Below are 25,402 nucleotides of genomic sequence, written 5' to 3' on the forward strand. Positions count from 1 at the left end.
CAGATTGGTGGCCTTCCCCACTTCCCGTGGCAGCAAATTCCATAGTTTAGCTAAACGTTGTGCTATGAAGTTATTTCTTTTGCCTGTCCCAAACCTCCCAGCAATCAGCTTCATGGAATGACCCAGGATTCAAGTGTTATGGGAGAGGAGGAAAAAAATATCTCCTCCACTCTCTCCACACCAGGCATTATTTTGAACACCTCTGTCTCATCTTCTCTGACTTGCCTTTCTTCCAAGCTCGGGAAAGGATCAATCAGTTTTTCTCCAAAGTGGCTTTTGTCTTGCCATGCAAACTACAAAGCCTCTTTGCAGAGGACACCCCGCATTCTCCAAGGGAGAGAAAATACGTTCTGCAAGAAGCAGCTGGGCCTCTTTTGCAGCTTCTCTTCCAACCACGTGGTGACACAGAAATGGTGGTGTGCAGGTGTGGCCTGCTAATGACCAAGCAATCATGAGGAAAGAGGCCGGCATCTATGCCTTGTCTCCATCCCTCACCCCACTGATGTCCAGAATGGTGGTCTTAATAGTCTCATCTGAAGTGAAGTGTCCAAGGACTCAACATGACACCAAGCTGATGAATTAATCAAGGAGACTGGAGCACAGTCTCCAGTGTGCAGGGAGGCCTTTTCATAACACTTCCTGTCCGGAAGGACCCAACAGCAACCTGGGTGGATGTGGGCAGAGCACCGCAAGACGGTTCTTCATGGGGAAGGATGCCACCTGACGTTCAGTGATTTATCATGTGAGGGCAGTAGATCCCTCTAAGAAAGGAGAGTGAGGACTCTCCTTGGGAACCTTGAGATCTGGAGAAGTTCCTGCTCTTCCTTTCCATTCTGTGGGAAGAGGAAATGTGGCCAACAGAGGCCCTCTGGAGGAATCACTGGGAGAAGAACTTGTGAGAAGGAAGGGGGCATGTCAATGGGCAGGGTGCAGAGGAGACCAGAAAGACCGGGATATGGATCATCTTGAGGTTTCTCCAGCCCCCTTTTCCCATTTGGAACCAGCCCAACTAGAAGGGCAAAATAGCCTGTCTTGCCAAATCGCCCCACAGTTGCTCTACATCCTCCTGCTCTACATAGGATGCCCATAAGCCTCTGAGGTTGGTGGGGAGTGGCTTATGGGCATTATGATAGGACTGTCCTCTTGGAGGATTTGAATGACTTCTCTCTTGCATGAGTTATTTCATGACTTTTGAAGTCTGCACTCCTAATGAAGTTATCTCCACAGTTGAGAGAATTCATCATCCATTTCCATGTTGGTCTCTGCTGATGTATCTTAATCTGATGACCCTCGTGGAACGTCATTCAACACTCTGAACATTTGCATGGCTTTTCCCCAGAGTGAATTCTTTGATGAGTGGTGATGATGGTGCTCTATCGGAACCTCTTTCCACACTTGGAGGACTTCTTCCCTGTTTGTATAATTCAAGGTGAACTGGAAGCCCATCCCATTCCTTGGAGCATTTATATGCCTTCTCAACTGTGTGTATATTCTGATGTGACTTTAGACTTCGGCTGTCACTGAAGCTCTTTCCACATGCTGAGCATTTATAAGGTTTCTCCCCTGTGTGGATTCTTTGATGTGATTTAAGGTTTGAGCTCTGGCTGAAGCTTTTGCCACACTCTGAACATGTATAGGGCTTCTCTCCAGTGTGGTTTCTTTGATGTAATGTAAGGCTAATGCTTTGGCTGAAGCTTTTCCCACATTCTGAACATTTGTAGGGTTTCTCCCCTGTGTGGATTCTTTGATGAGTTTTAAGGACTGAGCTCTGGCTGAAGGTTTTTCCACATTCTTGACATTTATAGGGCTTCTCCCCTGTATGATTTGTTTGGTGAAAGGTAAGACTTTTACTATGAATGAAGCTCTTTCCACACTGCAGACATTTATAGGGCTTTTCCCCTGTGTGAATTCTTTCATGTGATTTTAGGCTTCGGCTATCACTTAGACTCTTTCCACACTGTAAGCATTTAAAAGGTTTCTCCCCTGTGTGAATTCTTTCATGTGATTTGAGGCTTCTGCTATCACTGAAAGCCTTCCCACACATTGAGCATTTATAGGGCTTTTCCCCTCTATGAATTCGTTCATGTGATTTAAGGTTTGAGCTCTGGCTGAAGCTCTTTCCACATTCTGGACATTTGTAGGGCTTTTCCCCTGTGTGGTTTCTCTGATGTAAGGTAAGACTTATGCTCTGACTGAAGCTTTTTCCACACTCCAAACATTTATAGGGCTTCTCCCCTGTATGAATCCTTTGATGTGAATTGAGGCTTCTGCTATCATTGAAACTCTTTTCACACTCTGAGCATTTATAGGGCTTTTCCCCTGTGTGAATTCTTTGATGTGTTTTAAGGTTTGAGCTCTGACTGAAGCTTTTTCCACACTCCATACATTTGTAGGGTTTCTCCCCTGTATGAATTATTTGATGTAAGATCAAACTTTTGCTATGACTGAAACTCTTTCCACATTCAGAACATTTATAGGGCTTCTCTCCCGTGTGTATTCGTTCATGTGAATTGAGGCTTCTGCTATCACTGAAACACTTTCCACACTCTGGGCATTTATAGGGCTTTTCACCTGTGTGAATTCTTTGATGTGTTTTAAGATTTGAGGTCTGACTGAAGCTTTTTCCACACTCTGAACATTTATAAGGCCTCTCTCCTGTATGGTTTCTTTGATGTAAGATCAAGCTTATACTCTGGCTGAAGCTTTTTCCACACTGCAGACATTTGTAGGGCTTTTCCCCTGTGTGGATTCTTTGATGTGTTTTAAGGACTGAGCTCTGGCTGAAACTTTTCCCACACTCTAAACATTTATAGGGCCTCTCTATTTTGTGGTTTCTTTGATGTAGGTTAAGGTTTTTGCTGTGACTGAAGCTCTTTCCACATTCTGAGCATTTATATGGCTTCTCCCCTGTGTGGATTCTTTGATGTGATTTAAGATATTTCCTCTGACGGAAGCTCTTTCCACATACCAAACATTTACAGAGGTTCTGCCCTGTGTGAAATTTCTGATGCAAGTGAAGATCTGAGCTGCAACAGAACTGCTTTCCACACTCCAAGCAAGTATATCTTTCTTCTTCGGTATAATATCTTTGATAATTAGTAAGGTATATCTGCTGGTTAAAATGCTTTTCAAACTCAAATCCCTCATAACACTGTTCCAACATTGGAATTTCATGGAAGGCATCCCTTTCAAAAGCCATGGATTGGATTTTCTGCTTTTCTTCTGTTTTCACTCTGTATTGCTTCCCCTCTTCATTGCTCTCTGTCCTGCCATCTGAAGGAATCAAAAAAGAAAATCAGTCAGGGAGGAATTTATCCACAATTTGAGAGAACAAATACAACAAGGAGGTGAGGCTGAGGGAACTGGGCCTTTTCAGCCTGGAGAAGAGGAGATTCCAAGGGGATTTGTTGGTGTCATACAGGTATGTGAGGGGGTGTCACACGGAGGTGGGTATAGACCTGTTCTCCCCTGCAGAGGAAGGCAGGATGTGCTCCAATGCAGCAAAGCTCAGGGAGCCAAGGTTCAATTTAGATGCCAGGAGGTACTTCCTGACACTTAGGACCCCAAAGGTATAGAATGGGCTTCCATGGGAGGTGGTTGAAGCCCCATCAGTGAGGGTGTTCAAAGATAGGTTGGGCATGCACATGGTGGGCATGTCATGAGCGGAGCTGGCTGGAGTCGGGGGTCAGACTAGATGGTCTAGGAGACCCCTTCTTACTGTGTTTCTATGTTTATATCATACTCGTAGGATCATTCCAATAAGAAACAGTTTACTATCACATTTCCCCAAAATATACAGAAGCCGCATGAAACAATTCTTTGAAAGTATTCCAGCAGCAGAACCTTTGAATTTCATTACAAAACAAACACATGATGTCACTCCATTCAAACACAATCTTCTGTCCTCCTGATTCTTCAGGGTTGCAGCTCCGAGGTGCTACTCATTTGTTGCTGGGGCTCCAGAGGACAAGCACCTGTCTCTTGAGGACATAACTGGGCCTCAGAGGGGGGGAAAGAGGACTGCTGAGGGGTAGCGAGGGGAGAAGACTGGGGCCACCGAGTTCTGACATTAAGTTAAGGTGGCCAAAAATCGCTGCCTAGAGAAGGAGCAACAGCAGGCTTTTTCCTACCCCTGGATGCTTGCAAGGGCCCCCGGTTTGGACTTCTGCTATGGGGGCAACAGGACTGTGCCCTAAAACACACATGGTTCAGATGCAGATTAGAAGACCCTACTAAATATGAATTCAATGCAATACCAGCTGCATGAAATAGTTAAGCCAGGGCTGGATCAAGCTTCCCAGTGCAGTCGGATTATGAATAAGGGCATTGGCAACTTGTCCCTTACAGTGTAAAGTGTAGGAAAGAGCCAGGCTTCTAAAAATTCTCCACGAATAGGTTTCAAAAGGAATGTCTTAGGCGTAGCAGAGGGGCCATCAAGAGAAGGTTTGGGAATTTGGAAACATCTAAACATATTTGCGTTTGGGTTTATAAAGTGTGAGCCACACCCTGGGAGATGCATCTGGGACTCCAGTTCTGCCCTTTTCAACAGGACAGCCACTGGCATTTCTGTTTACTGAAAATATGTCTAATCATCCCTTCCTTAAAGGATCAGGGTGATTGACAAAATGCAATTTTAAGAAATCACAGTAAAACGCCATGCTGTGCAATCAAAAATGCAGTCAGGATGTGCATAAAACAAGCCACTGTATCATCTACACACACCAATGTAGGCCACAGCTGCACCTCTGGGGCGTGGTGTTCCACAGGTACGGGGCCACCACACACAAGCCTCTGCTCACCCTCACCTTCTATTCAGCTGTGGCAGCAATGCACGGACTGCTGCCTTTGAGAAACGGGCAGTTTCTGCAGGGCTGGGCACCGTTTTTGCTGCCGTGACCCCGGTGGAGTGCTGTGCGGCATCCAACTTCCTGACTGGATTTCTGTAACGCGCTCTACGTGGGGCTGCCCTTGAAGACGGTCCGGATACTTCAGATGGTGCAAAACAGAGCTGCCAGGTTGCTGACGGGGACTGGGCGTTATTCTCACATAACCTCAGTCCTCTACCAGCTTCACTGGCTCCCCATTGAAGTCCAGGCTCAATTCAAGGTGCTGGTTATCACCTACAAAGCCCTTAACGGCTTGGGACCTGGTTACCTGAAGGAGCGCCTGCGTCCATATATGCCTTCCTGCCCCCTGAGATCGGCGGCAGAGGCCCTTCTCCGGGAGCCCTCCGTGAAAGATATTAGGAGGGTGAGTACCCAGAGGAGGGCCTTCTCTGCGGTGGCGCCCAACTTATGGAACGCGCTCCCCAGAGAGGTCCACCTGGCGCCGTCGTTATTTGTTTTTCAGCGCCAGGCCAAGACCTTTTTATTTAAACAACATTTTAACAACTTTCAATATTATCTATAGGTTTTAATTTTACAGCCAGGGTGAATCTGGATTTTATGTGCACTATTTATATGGTTTGTTTATTTATTGTATGGAAGCCATCCCGAGGCTCATGCGACTGGGACGGCATACAAAAATTCTAAATAAATAAATAAATGAATGAATAATCCAGGGTGGTGGTGGGAGCAAAATCAGTAGTTTGCCACTGAAATGCATTTGTCTTTTGCCTTTCCCCCTGATTTTTTTTAAAGAAAAAATCCTTCTGGGGGGGCAGAGGGGGATTGCAACAGGGGGCCGGGGGTGGGGGGTTGGCTGTAGCCAGAGGGACTTGACATTGCCCAACTCCAGGCTAAATTCTTATTATTCTTATGTTTACGTCCTGTCTATCCCCAGCAATGAGAAGCTGCCCCTTCTTCCTTTGCCTTCTGTTTGCAGGGACTTGGATCTCCCTCTGTGACTACCCTCAATGCCTCAGACAAAGGCATGGGGCTGTCCCCCCCGCCCCCTCCCCAGTCTGCTTGCTACCCCTTTGACCTTTCCCAGCTCAGGAGCTCCCTGGCCATTCTTTTCAAGGTGGTCTCACGCGTGTGACACTTAGCTGAAGGAAAGGTCTGCCTGGGGAACACCCAACCAAAGCACGTGCCTGAGGTCCTCATTTCTTCTGCCAAGCCTTCCACACAAGGGTTTTCTGCTTCTTCTTGCCAAGGGAAGAGGCCAGATCTGGCAAAAGGGAACTCTTCTTAAGAGGAGAGAAATGGAGAAGGAGTTTTTAAAGATGTATTTGTCTATTGACCGTATGAACGTTCAGTAGAAACTCTGGTAAGCAACTCTACTTACCCAGAGAAGCCAGGTTCCCATAGGTTTCCTCCATGACTTCCCTGTGCAGAGCCCTCTGGCCTGGATCAAGAAGAACCCACTCCTCCTCGGAGAAACACACCGCCACCTCCTGAAAGGTCCCCAGAGCCTGAAAGAAGAGATGGCAATTCTGCTACCTGATAATGGGGCAACTCAAGCCGACAGCAGAAGAGGAATGGAACAATCCAAGCCAACTGCTTGGATTTTTGTAAGCTGTCCTGAGAGGTTTGTAGTGGATGATCTAGAAAAGCTTTTAATAAATAAAATAAATAATATTTTTAAAGATATTAAAATAAAAAAACTGCTGGAAGCTCTCCAGTGGGAACTGGAGGTTCCTCGGCAATATATGTTGCTTTCTTACCACGCAGTTTGGATCCTTCATGGCCCAGGGAGATTTGCTGGGGATCCCTGTTGATCGTTCTGCAAGCTGACCTGACTGCACAGCAACTGCATGTCTGGCACCCCAAAGAGAAGGGGGCCTAGGAGGAACCCCAAGTGGCATTTCCTGGTCTCTCAGTCCTGTTCCATTTCCTGTGAGGAAGACAAAGACGGTGGTTAAGTATTTTTAATCTGCTCAATAACTTCAGTTCTCCAGGCAGATTGCAAGCAGTTTAAACCCATCTTTCTCCACATTGCCTCTGGCGCATGTCCAAGCACAGGTTTGGCTCTGTCTTAATCTGTTGAAAGAAAATTCCCCCTTCAGTGATTTTAGAGAGACTAGAGAGGATTCCCACACAGGGGAATATCAAAGTGGTCCACAGGTTTCAGGCTCAGTTGGGGGAGAGACAGCTTGCTGAAATGTCCCCTCCATTCATCCTTACCCAGGGAGGTGACACCTCCGTGGCCCTCCAGTACAGTCCACCTAATCGATGGCTTTGGTTTGGTGTCCAACAGGGCCTCCTCTTCCTCAGAGAAATCCATGAGCACCTCGAAGGGCTTCTGCACCTGGAACAGGAATGAGGGGTAAGGGTGATGGAAGAGGATGATGGAAGAGAGCTCAATCAAGGAATGGGGAAGGCAAAGGCATGGGGAACAGTCCATAGAATCATGGAAGAGTAGAGTTGGAAGGGGCCATGAAGGCCATTGGGCCCAACCCTCTGCTCTTGCAAGGCACCAAGACACACCACTCAGATGGCTATCCAGCTTCTTTCCAAAAGTCTCTAGTGTGGGAGAGCTCACCACCTCTCCAGGCACCTGGTTCCATTGTGGTATTGCTCTGATATCTAGTCTCAACTTGGGTTGTCACAACTCGACTTGATTATTCCACATCCAACACTCTGATATCACCAAGAAGAGATCTTGATCTTGATCTTTGTGCAGACTTCGAGGTACTTATGGAGGGAATGCCATGTCCCCCTTCTCTTCTCAAGGTTCTCTCTGTCTCCTTCTTTCTCTGTCTCCTTCTCTCTCTGTCAACTTCGGTTGACTTCTCAACTTAGACCTTCCCAGCCCTGCTGCCATGCACAAGCAGATGGGTCTTTGGCAGCAGAGCCCAGAAGGACTTGTGGATTGGCACCAACCATTCAGCCCTGGTGTAAGAAGAGGACTGGAACTGGGCATCTCAAACTGCCCACCAGATGTTCCCTATGGCTTAGCAACCTCCCCTGTTGGCAGAGCACAGTTTGGGTACATACAAAAGCTGATCTTTTCTGGTGGTCGAAGGCAGATTTGCTCCTTCACAGGAACCTGAAAGATCTGTCCAGTGTCTTTTGATCCCTTACAGTGTGCCTGATCTTCACACTCGGCTCTTTATGCTGCAGAGCGGGAGTTAAAGTAGGTCACACTACCTCTTCCTGGGGGTTATATTCATCCCCCAGGGTTATTTGGGAAAAGGACGGAGAAAGGCAACAAAAATTATCAGGGGGCTGCAGCAGCTCCCTTATGAGAAGCAGGTACAACAACTGGGACTGTTCAGCTTAGAAAAAAGATGAGTGAGGAGAGACATGATGGAGATGTTTAAAATAATGTCCGGTGTGGAAAAAGTGGAGAAGGAGAGATTTTTCTTCTTCTCCTATAACACTGGAACCCAAAGGGTCACCCCATGAAGCTGATTAAGACAGATTTATTTATTTAGAGCTTTTATATACTGTCCAACTACTAGCATCTCAGGAGGGACTTACAGTAAAAGGCTAGATGAAAGGAATGACTTCTTCACACAACGTATATAGCTAAACTATGGAATTTGCTGCCATGGGAAGTGCTGATGGTGGCCAATCTGGGTGGCTTAAAAGGGGGATGGAACAGATTCATGGAGGAGGAGGCTCTCCGTGGCTACTAGCCCTGCTGGCCATGTGCTTTCTCCTTCAGCAGAGGTGGCCGGCCTGCACACACCTGTTGCCGAGTTGCTTGGGCAGGTGGAGGTCTTGCACCCCTCCTGCTGGAGGGATCCAGAGGGCAGCTGCTTTGCCACCGTGCGTACAGAGTGCTGGACTGGATGGACCTTTGGCCTGATCCAGAGGGCTTTTCTAATCTTCTTGTGTTCTTATTATTTAGGATAAAATGTTCTCACCTGCTCCAGCTCCTTCTTTTCTGCCTGGCTCAGGAGGAACCCTTCTGCCAAGGCCACTGCCTGGGAACTCGTCTCTGGTCTACATTCCCTGACCCAGTTCTGCATCTCCATAGGGAGGACAGTCAGGAACTGCTCCAGAAGCACCAGGTCCAGCATCTCCATCTTGGTGTGCTCTTCTGGCTTCAGCCACTGACAGCAAAGTTTGTGGAGCTGGCTGCAAACCTGCCGGGGACCTTTGAACTCCTGGTAGCCAAACGTCCTGAAGCGCTGGCACTCTGTGTCTGAGGTAGAGCTGCTCTCATCCAGAACCTTGTGCTGTCCTGTTTCCCAGGGCTCCCCACTGTTCCCATTTCCAACCTCATGGGGGCCAGGTAAGCCATGCTCTTCGACTTTCCCCTCCTGGGCCATCTTAGCACCCCCCACAGGACTCAGAAGGGCTCCTTGCTCTGCTGCCAATGTCTTTCTAGAAGCTGGATTAGCGACCAGGGGCAGACCACCTCTTGAAAAGGTCCCCCATCCCTCTCTGTACAAGCACTGCACAACCCAAGCAAAAAGATGCTTTATGGAGCTGCATGAAAGGTACTTCGTATATGCCTGCAACGCTTCTGTCTATTTCCCGTTTGCCCCCAGAACCTTTTCACTCTTCCTGCCCCAGGCTACTACCGTGTATTAGACCTGCTTGTTTCCCAGCACAAGACGTCTGTCCCTGGGAAGGAGCTGCAACGCCCCGAGGCCTCTCAAAGAGGAGGGAATCCACTCCGATAACCAGGGATAAGAACAAGGCCCCGTCCCGTGGGTGGGGGGTGTGGGCGGGGGGGGGGTCGCCTTAAAAGCTTTCTTTCCCACGAATCATCGGTGCCCTCCCCGCTTTGCTTGCCTCCATTCATTCGCTGGGCTTCTCCCTCCCCCACCTTCCACCCCCCTCCAGATCGCAGAACCCAAAGGCACTTTGCCTTCGCCCGACCCCTTGGAGGGGGCTTTGCTGATGCAAAGCCTGGAAGAGGAAGCGGGCTTTGCAGGGCCGTTCTAGCCTTCCTGACTCTTCTCCTTTAACCCCCTAGGATGGGAAGCCGACTAACTCCCCCCCCCCCCCCCCTTTCTTTTGACACTGCGGGGCATGATTGGGCCGAGACCGGGCCGGGAGGGGTCCGGGATTGCGCGAAGCGCACGAAAACCCTCCCCGGCCCGGGCGCGCGTGCGCAGACGCGCCGGTCCCGCTTTCAGCACCGGACAGCTCCGCTCGGGCGTCCCTTCTGCCGGGAACACGCGCCGCGATCTGGCTTCGGAGCCGCGGCCGGAAGGGGCTGAAATTGCTCGATGTGAGTCCGAGAGGCTGCAGGAGCTGGAAGATCCCCGGTGCGCTTGCGGGAGAAGAACTGGAAACGGACAAGCCCCGTTCCTCCGAGCATGCAGAAGAGAGAGCGAATGGGGGCACGAGAGAGGGAGAAAAACTTGGGTGGCGGGGAGGAGGGAGACAGGAATGGCCTTCCCAGTCCTGGCATTTCTTTCCTGGCCTCCCCTGGCCGAATCCTGCCCTCCCCAGTCTCTAGGCGAGACCGCTACACTTTGCCCTGGCTTTCAGGCTTCGCTTTTTGAATTCTGCTGCCTCTCCAATTTTGTAGTTTACTGTCTTGTGGTTTTATTGCTTGCTCACCCGCCTCAAAAGCAGGATGGAAAGAAACTCCTGCAGCAAACTCTGGTTTTGGGTCCTGCTGGTTTCAGTGAGTCTGCTCTGACTTTGTCTGGATCCAAGGCACACTCATTGCTGGTTCACGGCACTCAATATCCCATGGCCACGATTCTCCTGTGAGGTTGACTCAAGAGTCTGTTCTGGCCAGCAAAGCTCCCCAGCGTCATGTAAGAGCAGCTTTTCTGTTGCTTCCTAATAGAGAAACTGGGTTCCTCCTGAATTGGCCCTGCCCATGTCTACTCAGAAGTGCCATTAGTCTGTATAAGCATCACTCCCTGATAAGCTCAAATACCATTGCCAAGGGGAATACCAAACTTCCCCTTTATTAGACACGTTTTCTTACCTCTTAGGTAGGGTTTAAATTGCAGGCTTTTCCTTGTTATTTCTTAAAATAGCTTTTCATTCTTTTCCTGCCATCAAGCAGTGAAAAGCACCTAGGATGTAAAACAACACCAGAAGCACCCAAAAGCCTTCGAGTTCGATGTGCAAAAGGACCTACAAAAGTATGCACAAAATTAAGGAGCAAAATTAATTAATTGAATTTTAATTGATTAGAATTTTTATTTTTAATTGTTTTTGTTGATTAATTAAAAATGTGCAAATTAAGGCCAGAGTTAAGGCTATTCTGGATTTCCCTGAACTCCACCAAGCCAGGAATCTGGAAGCTGAGGCTCACCTGTGTATTGTGATCATGGCTCTGCGATCAGTGAGAATTGTCACAAATTGGACTTGCTTATGACTTACTTTCTGCCCATCCACACTTTTCCTGAAACCCAGATCTGGTTCTGGTTGCTTTATAGTAGAAGTGAGCAACTCTAATTTTTTTTAAGCATCTGGAATCTTTAAATAGCTTTAAACATGTTTGTCAGTTGTGCTGCTTATATAATAATAATAGCCCAAAATATAATGCAATTTTTTTCTCCTTCCTTTGCAGAGCAGTTGTTGAAGAGAAGGGTGGCGTCAATAGAGAAAAATGCATTGCCAGGTGGCACATCATGTCAAATTTCCTGGTTGGGGGGGCAGGTATTAGGGATGGAGAATAATCAATTAATCAATATATCAATCAGTTAATCAATCAATCAATCCAGAAATGAACAGCTTTCAAGGGCTTTTGATGGGGAAATGAGGCTTCATGGTTTTATTGTGGTTGTTTGAAAGATACTTGTAAATCACATTTGGAACTTTATTCTACTTCTGAAGTATTAAAAAGAACATTGAAAGAGCACACTTCTTGGGGGAATTTTGTCCTTCAAACACATATTCAGAGCTGTACGCTCACCGTGAAACATCTTTTCTTGTGATGTTTCTTTTCTGACTATGAGAGGCACCTTCATATTTAGTCACACTAGAGGGCCACTGGGTTGTTCCTCTTCTTTTTGAGACCTCAGCTGGGAGGAAAGATTAGCAAGAGTTCTCTGAAGGCTGGTGTGGGGATGGACCTCTTCCAACACAGCTTGGCCAGAAAAAAGAGGCTCTAATTATGAAACTAATATGGCAGAAAGCGGGGTTTTAATCTCTGCAACACCCTAAGGTGTATTTCTTTGGAAGATCATCTTTAAGAAGCAAGTTGCAGGCATTCTCACTCAATGGCTGACCTGGAACAGGGCTTGTCTAGGCATAAAATGGGTGTTGTGGTGGGCACAGCCTGTAGAAAAGCATCAATTTCCCAGAAGATGAATTGGCGAGATTAGAAGAAAGCCAACTCGCCCAAGAACCTATGTACAGGGTAGAGTTGGGGTCAGAGCTACCAAACACCCGAAAAAGATTTCTACCCAAATAAGGACAGGCCTTATTTCTGCAGCATATCTGTCTCAATAATAATAATTCAAAAAACTTAAACAGCAACCATAATGGACAGGCACACACTGGACACCCCAAGTTTATGCATTGATAGAACACTTCTACCTTTCTGTAGTAGATAGGAAAACTTGTAACAAAAATACTAACATTTTGGTCAGACACCGCTTAATGTTACAGGCCTTTAGAGAATCTTCCAATCCCTCTTCTTTATTAAAAGGCCTTAAGGGCACAAACCTAAAAAGGTCAAGGTAGGAAAAAATGCCATTTCAAGTCTGCCCCGCTCAGCATGGTTTAGACAATTTCGTTCTCTTTCCTTTAACATGCACAGAATTGCTCCTTAATCATCTTACAGGACAGTTTTATTTTGCCACATCTTTGTACCGCTCTTGGTGAATGTCTGGGTGATTTTCATTATTTAAAGAATTAAGCTGCTTTTTAAGGACTATCCCCTCACAAGCCCAAAATTCACACCGCAGTGTTTGTGGTGTGGAAATCACCATTTCCTTCCTGCTGGGGGAAAATCTGCCTCCCAGAATCAGGATCCTGGATTAAGTAATTTTCTTACAACAGAAAAAAGGAGCTCAGAAAGGGTCAATGAAGAGGTAGCCAACCTCAAAACATTCCTCTAAATTCTTGCTCAAAGCTGACAAATCGGGAATGCTACAAAATGCAGGATTTCAAACCACAGACTAAATAACGCATTCTGCCTGAACAGGCTGCCATAACCAGGTGTCTTTCCACATGGTGGTTCGGACACATGGGGTCCGAGATAAAGTTTCTACTTGGTGGGAGAAAAGTGGGTGGCCATTTGCGAGGCTACACAGCCACCGCAGTGGTCGCTGGCCCCAACAGAGTTCCTGCCATGAATTCTCCATTGGTGATTCCGCTTTGATGGGTCAAATAAACTGTATTTTCAATGATGAAGCCTACTCCTGGGATTCTGTTAAAATGAAGGGGATCTACGACACTGGAAGACCTTCCCATATTCCAATGATTCCTCAAATGGACCGGTTTCCTCCATGGGGATCCTCTGATATAATCTGAGGGATCTGCCGTCATTGAATAGCTTTCCACTGCTAGGGTTTTAATTGTTTCTCACCCCTGTGGATTCTTCTATGACTTGTAAGTTCTGTCCTCAGAGCCTTTATCAAGTATCTCTCGCTACTGCATTCCTCATGTGATCTTGATGACTTGGAGCATTCTTTGGGTGAGTTCTTCGATGTGAGTTGAGATCTGAGAATGCATGTCCATGAGTCTGTAGACATGGTCCAATCTCAAAGGCGACTTGTCTTAACCACGTTCCAGCATCACAAGATTTTGGCAGTCATGACAATGGTGAAGCTGTCACAACACATCGCTGGCCTAATGCATGTGGCAGAACATACGCCAGTACTTGATTGGTTGTTCACTGTTGGACAGAGGAGAGAGTTTTTAGAAGACACAACACAGGAACCGTCGTCTTCTTCACATCAAGTCTTACCAATGTTCTGGCTTCTGCCTCTGAAAGGATGAGGAACGTATTCGAATGGTCCATTGATGGGAAACATATTGGACAAATTCCTGGAGGAGGCTCTCCGTGGCTACTAGCCTTGCTGGCCATGTGCTCCCTCCTTCCACAGAGGAGCTGGGCAGGAGGTCTTGTCCTGCTTGAAGGACCCTGTGGGCAGCTGGTTTGCCACTGTGTGGAGTGCTGGACTGGATGGACCCTCCAGCAGGGTTTTTCTTGTGTTCTTGATTCTTGAGGGCTTCAGGCAGCTTTCCTGCTCTTCTGAGAGCTCTTGCCACTTGTTGGGATTCAGGAGTGACCAGAGCAGTTGACCTGACTGCTCTTGCATACTGTTCCCCCTCTGGCCAACCATTGAGTGGACAGAACGGCTATGGAGTGAAGGGGATGGCAGCCTGAAGTCTTAAATTTGAGAAATATCCACCAGCAGGACAAGTATTCATGGGCATCGTCTGGATTTTCCTTCCCACATATTGGAGTTTAGTTTGTTGTTGAATTTCTCCATTTATCCAGCATCTTTTGCCATCTTAGGTAAAGAAGAAACTAAAGCATACGCTATGCCCTAAAAAGTATAAGCAAGTTTGCAAAAGAGTGATTTTTTTGGTGAAATTCATAGGAAGAAAGTGGGAAGGGAACGCAGCATAGTTACTTTAGGAGATCCAGGGCCATTTTTGCCTGCAGGACATCGCTTCCCCATAGGTGGCAAGGCAACCCAAAAGTGAATTTAATTTTTTTTTCCATTAAGTACAGGGGGCAAATGGGCCCTGAGCATTATGGAGCCATGAAAAGGTCTGATTTAGCTACATGTGGATTTACTTTTGCAAACAATTTAGTTACAGTGCCTTGAAAGGGTCAACTTTAGCTTCAAAGATGCTAAATTGGACCTTTTTCTGGGCACCTGATAGTTCTCCAGAGACCATCCCCCTATTTTTTTTCCAGGGTGTGAGCTGCATGTGGCCCATGGGCCATGGGTTCCTCACCATAGTTAACCAGTTTTCTGGATGAGAAGTACAAAATGTAGCACAGCTACCAGGAATCCAGGAGAGAACTTTCTCTGTGCTGCAGGTTGAATGCCAAATCGATCTGTCCATCTGTCTATGATATATTTCATTTCCCTTCCTATTCTTAGAGGGAATTCAGTGCTACTAAATAAGACTCACTCCGTGGTAGTTGGAACATTTGAAGCAATGCTGCTTACACAGCATGAACTTAAATCTTACAAAGCAGATATTTCTATTTTGTGCATATTCTCGTTCTCGTCTTCATTTTTGCATTGCAATTGAAATATTTTTACAGATGCTGACCCTGTTCTCCATAGCCCTCTTATCGAGGTAAGGCTGAGGTCACTTTTCTAAGTTTCTTTCCTCTAAAAACGTTCCATTGACTTTGTTTCTATTGTCTACATATTTCAGATGTGTTTTATTAAAAATATGTAAGATGGTGTAGTTTTGGGGTATAAAAGAATTTCAAACTGGATGTGTGCATTACCTACAAAGAGTAGGAAAGAACTTAATTTTTCTTTTATACTTTCTCAGTCTTCAGGACATCTGTGGGCTGCTTCAGGACATCTGAAATATGTACACAATAGAAACTAATGTTCAAATGTTTCAACTACCATGGAACAAGCCTTTTCTACCATCTAGTGAGCCTAACTACCATGAGGATCATCTGTTATGACCCAATGAATGATTCTTGGAAGGGCATTTAAGATTGTGCTGTAGCTTTTCTTACAGAAATAAATTCCATTCCATTTTCAGAGGATACTTTTTTGAAAAATCACGACATGCTATTGCAAACTGTCTGTGTGCTGTGTTCTAAACTCCTGTTTGTTCTAAGCCCCAGGTTATCTGTTCTTCTAGTCGTGCATGATAGATAGCAGGTAAAAATATGCAAGAAAATATTCAACAATTGATGAATTTAAAAGAAAACAGCAGCAGTTTTCTTGGGAGTTTTGCAAATACACTGTGCACTTCCTTTGAATCTTCTTCAGATTTCTGGATATAATTTTCCACATTATAAAGGAACATTTAACAGGCGTAAGATGTGCCAATTCTTATCCCTTCTAAATGCCATCTAATTTGTTTTGCATTAAATATTTTCGCAATAAGTCATGATGCAACTTCCTTGCTTTTTCTGCTGAGGGACTCATTTTCAGTTTTGTCTGATCAAAGCACTGGAGTCATGGCCTTCTCAAAACATCAAGGAATTCAGTAAATGAAAAACCTTTTGGCTGAATGTGTGCTTGTGGTGTTCCATGTCCACTCAAACTCCAGAATGCCAGGAAAATCTAGCAATTCAAGGCTACACCATTAAAAGATCGGTGTGTACCAAGTATGTTAATTTCTAGTATCCTATAAGCAATGGTTGGTTAGTTCCAGCTTTTCTTATGGCATAGAGGTGGACCTAAGTTCCAGATTGCTTAGTTCGTTGGAATAAACACATAGAATCTATGCAATTGAAGCTGTACAGCTGGGATTTATGTCCACCACTTGCTCAATGACAGCCATTCAGTTCTGATGTAGGTCTTTTTATGTTGGTCAGCTAGGACTGGCCTTGTGATACGAAAAGGGTCATTAGCAAAAGAAATCCATCAAGTTAAGGAGCAAGCTTATTAGAGAGAGGACTGCTCAGGCTGAGAAATTGATTCCCAACCTCATCTCCATGTTTTTCACCAAAAAGAGTTAGCTCCACCCTCAGGGAGGGTTCCACTGCTTACAGGCAATGTACAAGACATAACTTAATTGGCTAGGCCTCTTGATCTGGCATTGAACAATGGGGTAGATCAAGTTATATCTCTCCCCATGTTACTATTCCTGTTCCACAGTGTTTCCTCAGTGGTCTGATTCTCACTAGCTGCTTGGGTTATCTTGGGAATTGTTGGTGTTGGCATTTCAACTAAGGATTCTCATCCTAGCTCTTCTTCCTGTTCAGATTGAGTCTGAGATATGCTCCTTGGAATGCTGGATTTTGGGAAAAGTGGGCCACTCCTTAAATGTAGCATATTGATACCATAAGTCTAAATAATACATGCCTTAAGGGTGTGGCCCTTGACAGCTGTAATCTCCTGGCATTCTGGAGCTTGTGTGAATACAGAAAGCTTTTAACACAATACGTTATACCAAATTGGGCTAGTCTTTATTTTTTGTTTCTTCAATTGAGTTTTTCCTGTTTGTTCATTTTGATGTGAGCTTGGTGTTCATTACGCACCCTGGAGCATTTCTTCCCTTTGAGTACAGTTTGATGTGATTTTAGGGTTCTCCTATCACTGAAACTCTTTCCGCACTCTGAGCATTTATAGGGTTTCTCCCTGGTGTGAATTCTTTCATGGGACTTAAAGTTGGAGCTCTGACGGAAACTTTTTCCACATGCAGCGCATTTATAAGGCTTCTCCCCTGTGTGGTTTCTCTGATGTACAGAAAGACTTATGCTCTGGCTGAAGCTTTTTCCACACTCCAAACACTTGTAAGGCTTCTCCCCTGTGTGGATCCTTTGATGAGTTTTAAGGACTGAGTTGCGGATGAACCTTTTCCCACAATCAGGACATTTGTAAGGCTTCTCCCCTGTGTGGTTTTTCTTATGGAAGGCAAGGCTTTGACTATGAATGAAACTCTTCCCACATTCGGAGCATTTATAGGGCCTCTCTCCTGTGTGAATTATTTTGTGTGAGTTTAGACTCCTACTATCAATTAAACACTTTCCACACTCGGAGCATTTATAGGACTTCTCTCCTGTGTGGATTCTTTGATGCAAGGTAAGGTGTGTGTTGCGATGAAAGCTCTTACCACATATTGAACATTCATAGGGCCTTTCGTCTCTGTGGATCCTTTGGTGGGAGTTAAGGTGTGATCTTTGACTAAATTGCTTTCCACACTCCGAACATTTATAGGGCTTCTCCCCGGTGTGGATTCTTTGATGCAATTTAAGATACTGACTTTGATGGAAGCTCTTTCCACACACCAAACATTTACAAGGATCCTCTCCTGAGTGGAACCTTTGATGCAAGTTCAGATCAGAACGACGACTAAATTTCTTTCCACATTCCAGGCATTTATATGCTTTCTCTTCCGTCGAATTCCTTGGAGGATTAGTAAGGTACATCTGTGGACTGAAACTCTCTCCAAATTCAAGACATTTCAACAGTTTCTCTTTGCTTTGAATATTCTTTTTGCTTCCTTCATAACATCCTTCTAGGACTGGGATGTCGAGGAAGTCAACTTCTTCAGCAGCAATGAGCTTGTTTCCCCACTTCTGTTTTCCTTCCAGATTTCTTCTCAGCTCTTCACCTTCTTTATTCCTCTCCCTCTTGTCATCTGAGGGAATCAAAAGAGAAATCTGATAAGGGAGAACAGATCTTCTAAGCAGGGAAGAAACCCAAGAAACTTCTGTTAGCAATCTACATACAGAAAATCTGTCTTTTTATCAATATCTATCTATCTATCTATCATTTGTGAGATGGCCAGATTAAGACTAGGAACCAGATGGTACATTATATAACACCAATACTGGCTTTCTTGGACTGGCTGCCTCTATGCTTCCGAACCCAATTCAAGGTGCTTTACAATACCTGATGGACCACAATATCTGATGGACGGCCTCTCCTGACTGCAATCTACTTGAACATCATGATCAAGCTCTGGGGCCCACCTCTGATTGCTACTTCCAAGGGAAACTTGGTTGATGGCAAGAAGGAGAAGGGCCTTTTCAGGGGTGGCACCCCAGTTATTTATTTATTTATTTATGGATTTATTGCCTGCTGCATCCGCCCAAAGGACCTCTGGAAGGAATGGAAGGAACTTCACACTGATGCCTACATGGAGCCAACTTTAATAGCCTTTTGGCACCAGGTTTATTTCTTTACTTATAGTTCCATTTATATGCTGCCTACTACTGAAGTCTCAAGGTTAGGACTGTCCTCTATCGCACAGCATTTAATTAGTTTACTGGGGCTTTGTTAGCTGCTTAGATAGGTTGATTAATTCATACAGAGTACTGTAACTTTTTAAATATGCATTTTAATTTCATTTTAAATTTTGTATGACAACCTTTTAATGATGTTTTTAATGTTGTTTGGGCAGTATAGAAATCCAATTAAAAATATCTCAAAGCATCATTATAATCATAATGCCGAAGCAACTGTTCCTAAACAGAACAGAGGGATCACCAAAAGATTCCATTTACGTTATACCAACATGACAGTCAATTATATTCATTGGGGATTACATGAGCGGAGCCAGCTGGAGGGGGGGTCAGACTAGATGGCCTGGGTGACCCCTTCTGCCTTGTTTCCGATCATGTTTCTATGCTTCATTACAAAACTAGGAGTATCAATAACTAAAACACAAAAGATCAAGTAAAAAATTATTCATGCTTAGAGGAGAGCCATTGTAATTCCAGGCTTCATTTTGCCATCACAAAATTTAGCCACAATTTTAACTGGCCTCTTATGACTAGATTTGGATCCAAACCTACACATTTATTTATTTATTTGAAACTTTTATATGCCATCCCTTATGCACAGCATCTCGGGACTGGCTTACAATCATTAAACATTGTTAAAATACTTAAGGCAGAGTCAGAAAGGATCTGTCAGACTGTGAATAGTGTATCATGTTGCATTTATATCCCACTTTTTCCCTCTTGTGAGGAACCCAAGTGGTTTACACAGCTTCAGTTCATCCCCACAACAACCCTGTGAGATAGGTTGGACTGAGTTTGAGTGACTGGTCCAAAATCAAGGCTGAGTGGGGACTAGAAACGGGAGCTCCAGTCCAACTCAAACCAGCACACCACTCCGGTTGGTAATGTACTCAGCAGACCATTTCTCAAAAGGGCAAAGTGCAGCCAGAATTCTTACAAGGGTGAGTGGAAAAAGTCCTAATGCAGCAATGTCCAAACAACCTTCTGTAAGTGTAGCAGAGAAGACATCAATGCAGGATTTGGAAGCTTCCACAAACCAAAACTTATTGGGGTTGGGGCTTATGACCAAACAGTGTGAAGACCAGTGGGGCGTGGTGGCTGGAGAGCCGGACTGGGGACCAGGCAGCCAGGCCATGGAGCTTCCTGGGTGAATTCAGGCCACTCCTTCCCTTTCTGCCAAACCTCCCTCACAGGGGTGTTGTTGTGAAGATAAAATGGAGCTGTGGAAGCCATCTTGGTTTCCTCACCAGAGCAAAGAGGCAGGATATACCGCAAATGCAAGGTTCATCATCATCATCATCATCCAATAACCATGTCTCACACCCACAGAGATTCTACCAAGACTCCGATGAACCAAACTTCAATACCAGGACTCCAATTACTTAAACATATTTTCTTCTTTTCAACAGGTTACTAACTAGCAAATTTATTTATTCATTGATTTTGATACCAGGACTCCAATTACTCAGATCCTGATTTCTTGCTGCTTTAGACATCAGCTCCTACTTCCTAGCTGAGGGAGTCCTTCCATGGTGGCTCCAACTTATCCACAGGTTCCTCTGATGGATCTCCCAAGAGGGTGACATGTGACCAGAAGAAACATCTGTCTGGGGAAAGCACAGCCTGAAGATAGGCCTGCCAAAAGGTCCCAAGAAGTAAAACCCAACACCTACCTGCTGATGTCCCTCTTTCCTCACAGCCGCGGGTAAGTGAGTCTTTCTCTTCCTCCTTCTGGGGGATAAAGTCAACACAGAGTGCAGGAAACCCTGTTTAAAGAGAGGCAGAGAAATTGCCATCAGCAATTCTGTGAATAATAAAGATTTCAGGCTTCAGGCTCAGCCGCTCCGAGGTCCTTCCCCATTCCCAGTATCCCTCAAAGATCAAAAGATCGCATGTCCCTCCTCCACATGGGAATGCCACAGGAGGCAAAAGCTGCTGTTTGGAAGATGATGCACCAGAAAAGGGGCGATGGAACTCCAGAATTTTGACAGCTCAGAAGAAGAGGATGAGAATTCTGCCATGACCCTTAGAGTTGTACGTACATTCCTTGGGGGACTGGAAGAGTTTGCTCAGGGACACCCCAGTGATGCCAACAAAGCCAGGTACGCATTCCTTCTTTCAGTATCCTTGTCTGTGATCTTTGCCTTCCACCAACACCACCCACCGCTGCCCAAAGGTCTCCTGCCTTCTTTCACTTTTTCAACCCCGTACGCTTGGATTCGTTTCTCAGAACACTTCCGCGATGCCACCTTTCCCCAGACTCCTCCTCAAAATCCACATTTCCCCTGCAGCCTTGCCACAACCTGCCGGTTTCCATGCCTTGCTGTAACCTTGCCAAACCAGAGATGACGCCTCTGCTTGCTAAGGATGCTAAATCTTCCCCTGTTGCTTCTCTTGCGGCAAGCTTTGCACGGCGAACTCCTTAAGAATGGCTGCACTTGGATGGCACTGTGTGTTGGGAATGAGAGGGGCAGTTGCCCTTGGCGTGTGCTCCTGGGTCATGCTGATCTTCGTGTCAAAGAAGGAAGAGGAGGAGGCAGAAGGGGCCTGGGAAAGGGCAGATCCAGCCTCTGAGATGAGAGAAGTGAAGGCACAGGCTCTGAAAACAACCAAGACGTACAGCTGTCGGAAGGGGCTTGGCACAGGGCAGCTTCTCAGAGACAGATGAAGCAGCTGCGGCTCTCAGCACCATGATGAGGCATCGGGAGAGGTGGGCTTGCCAACCAGGTGTACAGAGGAAAGGCGTGCTTCCTTCCAAACAGTCCCCCCTCCGCCCCCAAAGGGACCAGGCACAGAAATCCACAAAAGGAGGGTTTCCAGAAGTAGTTGTTTAGATTGCGCTTGACAAACCACTCTGCTCATGCTCAGAGGCACATTCTGTGGAGAGTGAGTTTGTTGGTTTTACTTTGGTAAATAAAGAGCTTTTGCAAAGGAACAGTCTGTTGCCCTGAATGTGCAAGGGAGGAAACCCCCAGCTCATGACGCTCTCCAAAATACAGAAATATTATCTTTAGTCAGCCCTGAATGGTTGTGCCATAAAGCAGTTGGTGACAGTGCCAGCGAGAGAAGAGACAGCCCTGGACTCAGTCCTGATAGGATATCAGGACCTAGTGCCAGAAGTAAGCATTGTTGAACCAGCTTGAAACCATGGCCACCATGTTTCATCTCGCCTTCTCTCTCTCTGGTTGCATTCAGACAACATGACAAGCCATGGTATTTTTTACCATTGTTGGTCTGTCATGTTATCCGAACCCCATCAGATATTTCCCCATGGTACATTTGGGCTTTACAAACCATGATGAGAAAAAACAGTTTGTTGTATGGTTTCTCTGCACCACCATGGCTTGCCATGCGGTCTGAACACAGGATCATGGTTTCCATGCTTCTGGCATGCAACTACCACAGAGTCATTTGGAAAGAGTGGCAACTGCAGGAGCCGTTCCAGCCATCCAACCTCTATGTGTGGACCAATGAGGAAGAGGGAGGTGACATCGGTAGGGAGTATTGCCCCTTGGGATTGAATTTCAGTCACAGTGGCTGATGGGATATGTGCCAAAGATGGGAGGACTGAGCAGGGAGGATGAAAAGCATGATCAAAGCAAAACAACTTGATTGTCTGGTAGATCACGGAAAACAACCACGACCCAGAGTAACCATGCAGGCTGCTTGCCATGTTGTGTGAATTCAGCCCCCCTCTCTCAGAGTTGCTGGGATTTGTTACCCAGGTGTCTTCTGGAGGACTCACGTATTCTGGGAATGGAGGCCTTTGGGAGCTGCGCTATGGAAAAAGAGGTTCATTTTCCTCCTCACTTCATTTTTCCAATTTTACTTTTTTGCTCACTTCATTTCTTTTGGTTATTCTGCACACATTTGGCTCCCCCTTTGCTCCTTTTCCTTCGCTTTGAATGAAGAAGGAATTTCTTCCCTGAAACGCGTCCAACCTCCTTAATGTTTAGAGTTGCTCCTTGTTTTTCTTTCCTTCCTTTTAAGATTAGGTGTGGCGCTCATAAACAACTCTGCATGGATTCCACTTTAATGTTAATATCAAAATTTTAACTTTATTTGTTTCTCCGTGAGGAGCGAATTTCACCACGTAATTTTTTTTTAATGAATAAGTGAAACTATCTTAGTTCTCATCTGGATCAACCTTTCTCCACTCCCTGACCTGGCCTCTTCTAATTAGCGTAGAAAGCTGACCGACCTTCTTTCCTTCATTTTGGGTTAATCTACTTATGCGCAGCTCCCATATCTCACCGCTGAGTCTGCATGTCTTGCTCTTGCGTTACCTCCCAATTTATTTTCAGAAACTGGTCCATTCTGCTCAGCACCATCAGCTCCCGGAAGCGGAATGCTATATTGGGCCAGAGCTGTAAAAATCAGGGCCTGGGTCTCTGGCCTTGGAAAATGTTAGGCCTTGCTTGGCATAAGTAGAAACACTGCCCTAGAGTTCCCTCCTGCTTTGCTCGCTGGGTGTTGTTTTCCAGAGGTCCTGGGAGAGAAGGCCAAAGGACTAAACTTACAGCTGTGTTTGGCCAGGGATCCCACCTTAATGGGCCAGTTAATGAGCTTCTGCTTGGTGTTATGATTAGCTTCATGAGCTCATGTTTTATTCTATGCTTAGTTTATTGGCTTCGGCATTGGGAGGTTATGCCAATCCTGCCAGACATGGATGGAAAGTCTCTTGTGGCTGGTTAATGAGGACGGAGGCTTCATTTCCCAAAGAAAACAATGATGGGAAGAGGCGTGCGATATACATTTGGGCTTGCTGATGAGGTCACCAGGTGGCTGCGCAGTGCCTAGTCCCTGCTCCTGTGTGACAGCCACCCTCTTCCTCAGGACGGCCATCTTCCCTTGGGCAGGGTTGCTCGGAAACCAAACACGCTCGCGGGGCTTCGCTGACCATCCGTTCCAGCTGAGTGGAACCTCTTAGCCAGCAGGGTTCGTGCTGAGCAGAGTAAGGGCCTTGCTTGCAAAACCCTTTGCGGTGCCAACTTTTGGGAATAATTTGCTTGTCTTTCAATAAATCCTCCTTCTAAGTCAACCTTGGACCTAGTTCTTGGGCTCACTCAAACGGTAGTCCAAAGCTGGGCCGGAACAGATCCATCGGCTTAAAATCTGGACCCATTTCCAATTCAATCTTAGGACATCTCAATCTGCCCTGTGTTCAGGACGTCCACTAACATCCAAGCCCCATACCAGTTATCCACAACCCAAATTCAGAAGAAGAGGAAGGGAGAGTTTGAGCGATACTCTTAACTATGTTGCTTTGTGGACTTTGGGTGGGAAAAATATCCCAGGAATGTAGACCAGCTACTGTTGTCCTCAGTGACTTCGCCTCCCTGCACTCATAAAGACAAGGAATAGCCCTGATTCCACCTGATGATGTTGGTAAACAAGCCATGTATTTGACTCTGAATGTAACTGCTGCGGTGAGGATTGCATTCGCCCAACACTGGAAGAGTGAAGAACCACCTTCCGACGAACTGATTCTAAAAAAGATCTTGGACTGTGCAGAAATGGACAGATTGACTTTGTCACTGAGGGAGAAAGAAGATACAGACTTCTACCAAACCTGGGACTCTTTTTATTATTAGCTAGAGAAACAGGACTATGCATAGACTTAAATATGTTTATAGTTTAACATAAAAAGAAAAAATGTGGGGGGCTGACCCAGTAGGTCTGATGTTTTTGATGACTGATGCTTCTTAGTTTCTTTTTGTTAGGTATATTAAGAATAAAACTTATTCACCAAAAAAAAAAAGAGGAATAGCCCTGATTCTTCTTCCCAGGATGCATCAGCCAAGGGAACGAGATTTCCTTACCTAAAGAAGACAGGTTCCCATAATTCTCCTCCATGACTTCCCTGTGCAGAGCCCTCTGGCCTGGATCCAGCAGGGCCCACTCCTCTTCAGAGAAATGGACAGCCACATCCTTGAAGGACACGAGACCCTGAAAGACGAAGCAAACATTTTGTCCAGGCAGCTAAGAGAACAATAGGGCAGAGCAGAGGCAGCTGCAGGTCCACTCCAAGCATCCAAGGATGCGTCATTAGTGCTCAAATTCCTTCTTCTAGCCAAGCCAAGTGATTCCAGGAAGGGATCGGGAATGATGCTCCTCCTACCTGATCTTCTTGCGCACCAGCTGGACATCTGTCATCCCAAGGGGAAGGGGCCCTAGAAAGAACCTCCAGTGTCATTTCTCTTGGTCTGAGTGTGGCTTCATTTCCTAAGAGAACAACAAAGAATGTGGGAAGGAATTTTATAATTCATGAAGATTTTACCGTTCAGTTTCTTGAGTAATATCGATGGTGTCATTATTGTTGTTGTGTCAACTAATGTGTCTGAGTTGATTGCTAATAGTTTAAATCAGTCTTTCTGAACATATGGGTACATTTCAAAGTACTGATTTGGATCATTAAACTCTGAATCTACTAAAACAAAACTCCTTTTTAGTTTGCCTTGGCAGTTTGGGGTCCAACTAAATGACCTTCCAGAGATCCTTACAAAGAGATCAGGATCTGCCCATGGCCCAACTCTGTATGTCTTTTGTTTTACTTAGCTAAGGAGAGTTTTGGCACATCCTCAGAAGGCAAAGCTCCTTGGAGAAGACAATCGTGCGAGGGAAAGTTGAAGGCAGAAGAAGAGAAAGACCAAATATGAGGTGGGTGGACTCCCTAAAGGAAGTTACTGCCTGGGATTTAGAAGAGCTGAGCAGGGCTGCCTTGGGTCGGACATTCTGG

The 25,402-nt window shown here is 45.7% G+C and overlaps 1 pseudogene; it reads right to left on the minus strand.

The window, feature by feature from the left end:
• Nucleotides 1-1,304: 1,304 nt before the first annotated feature.
• The window catches only part of LOC123021699, a 44,987-nt pseudogene continuing 20,889 nt past the window's right edge, over nt 1,305-25,402 (minus strand).

Source organism: Varanus komodoensis, unplaced genomic scaffold, assembly GCF_004798865.1.
Source record: "Varanus komodoensis strain SLA01 unplaced genomic scaffold, ASM479886v1 scaffold172, whole genome shotgun sequence".
NCBI lineage: Eukaryota > Metazoa > Chordata > Lepidosauria > Squamata > Varanidae > Varanus > Varanus komodoensis.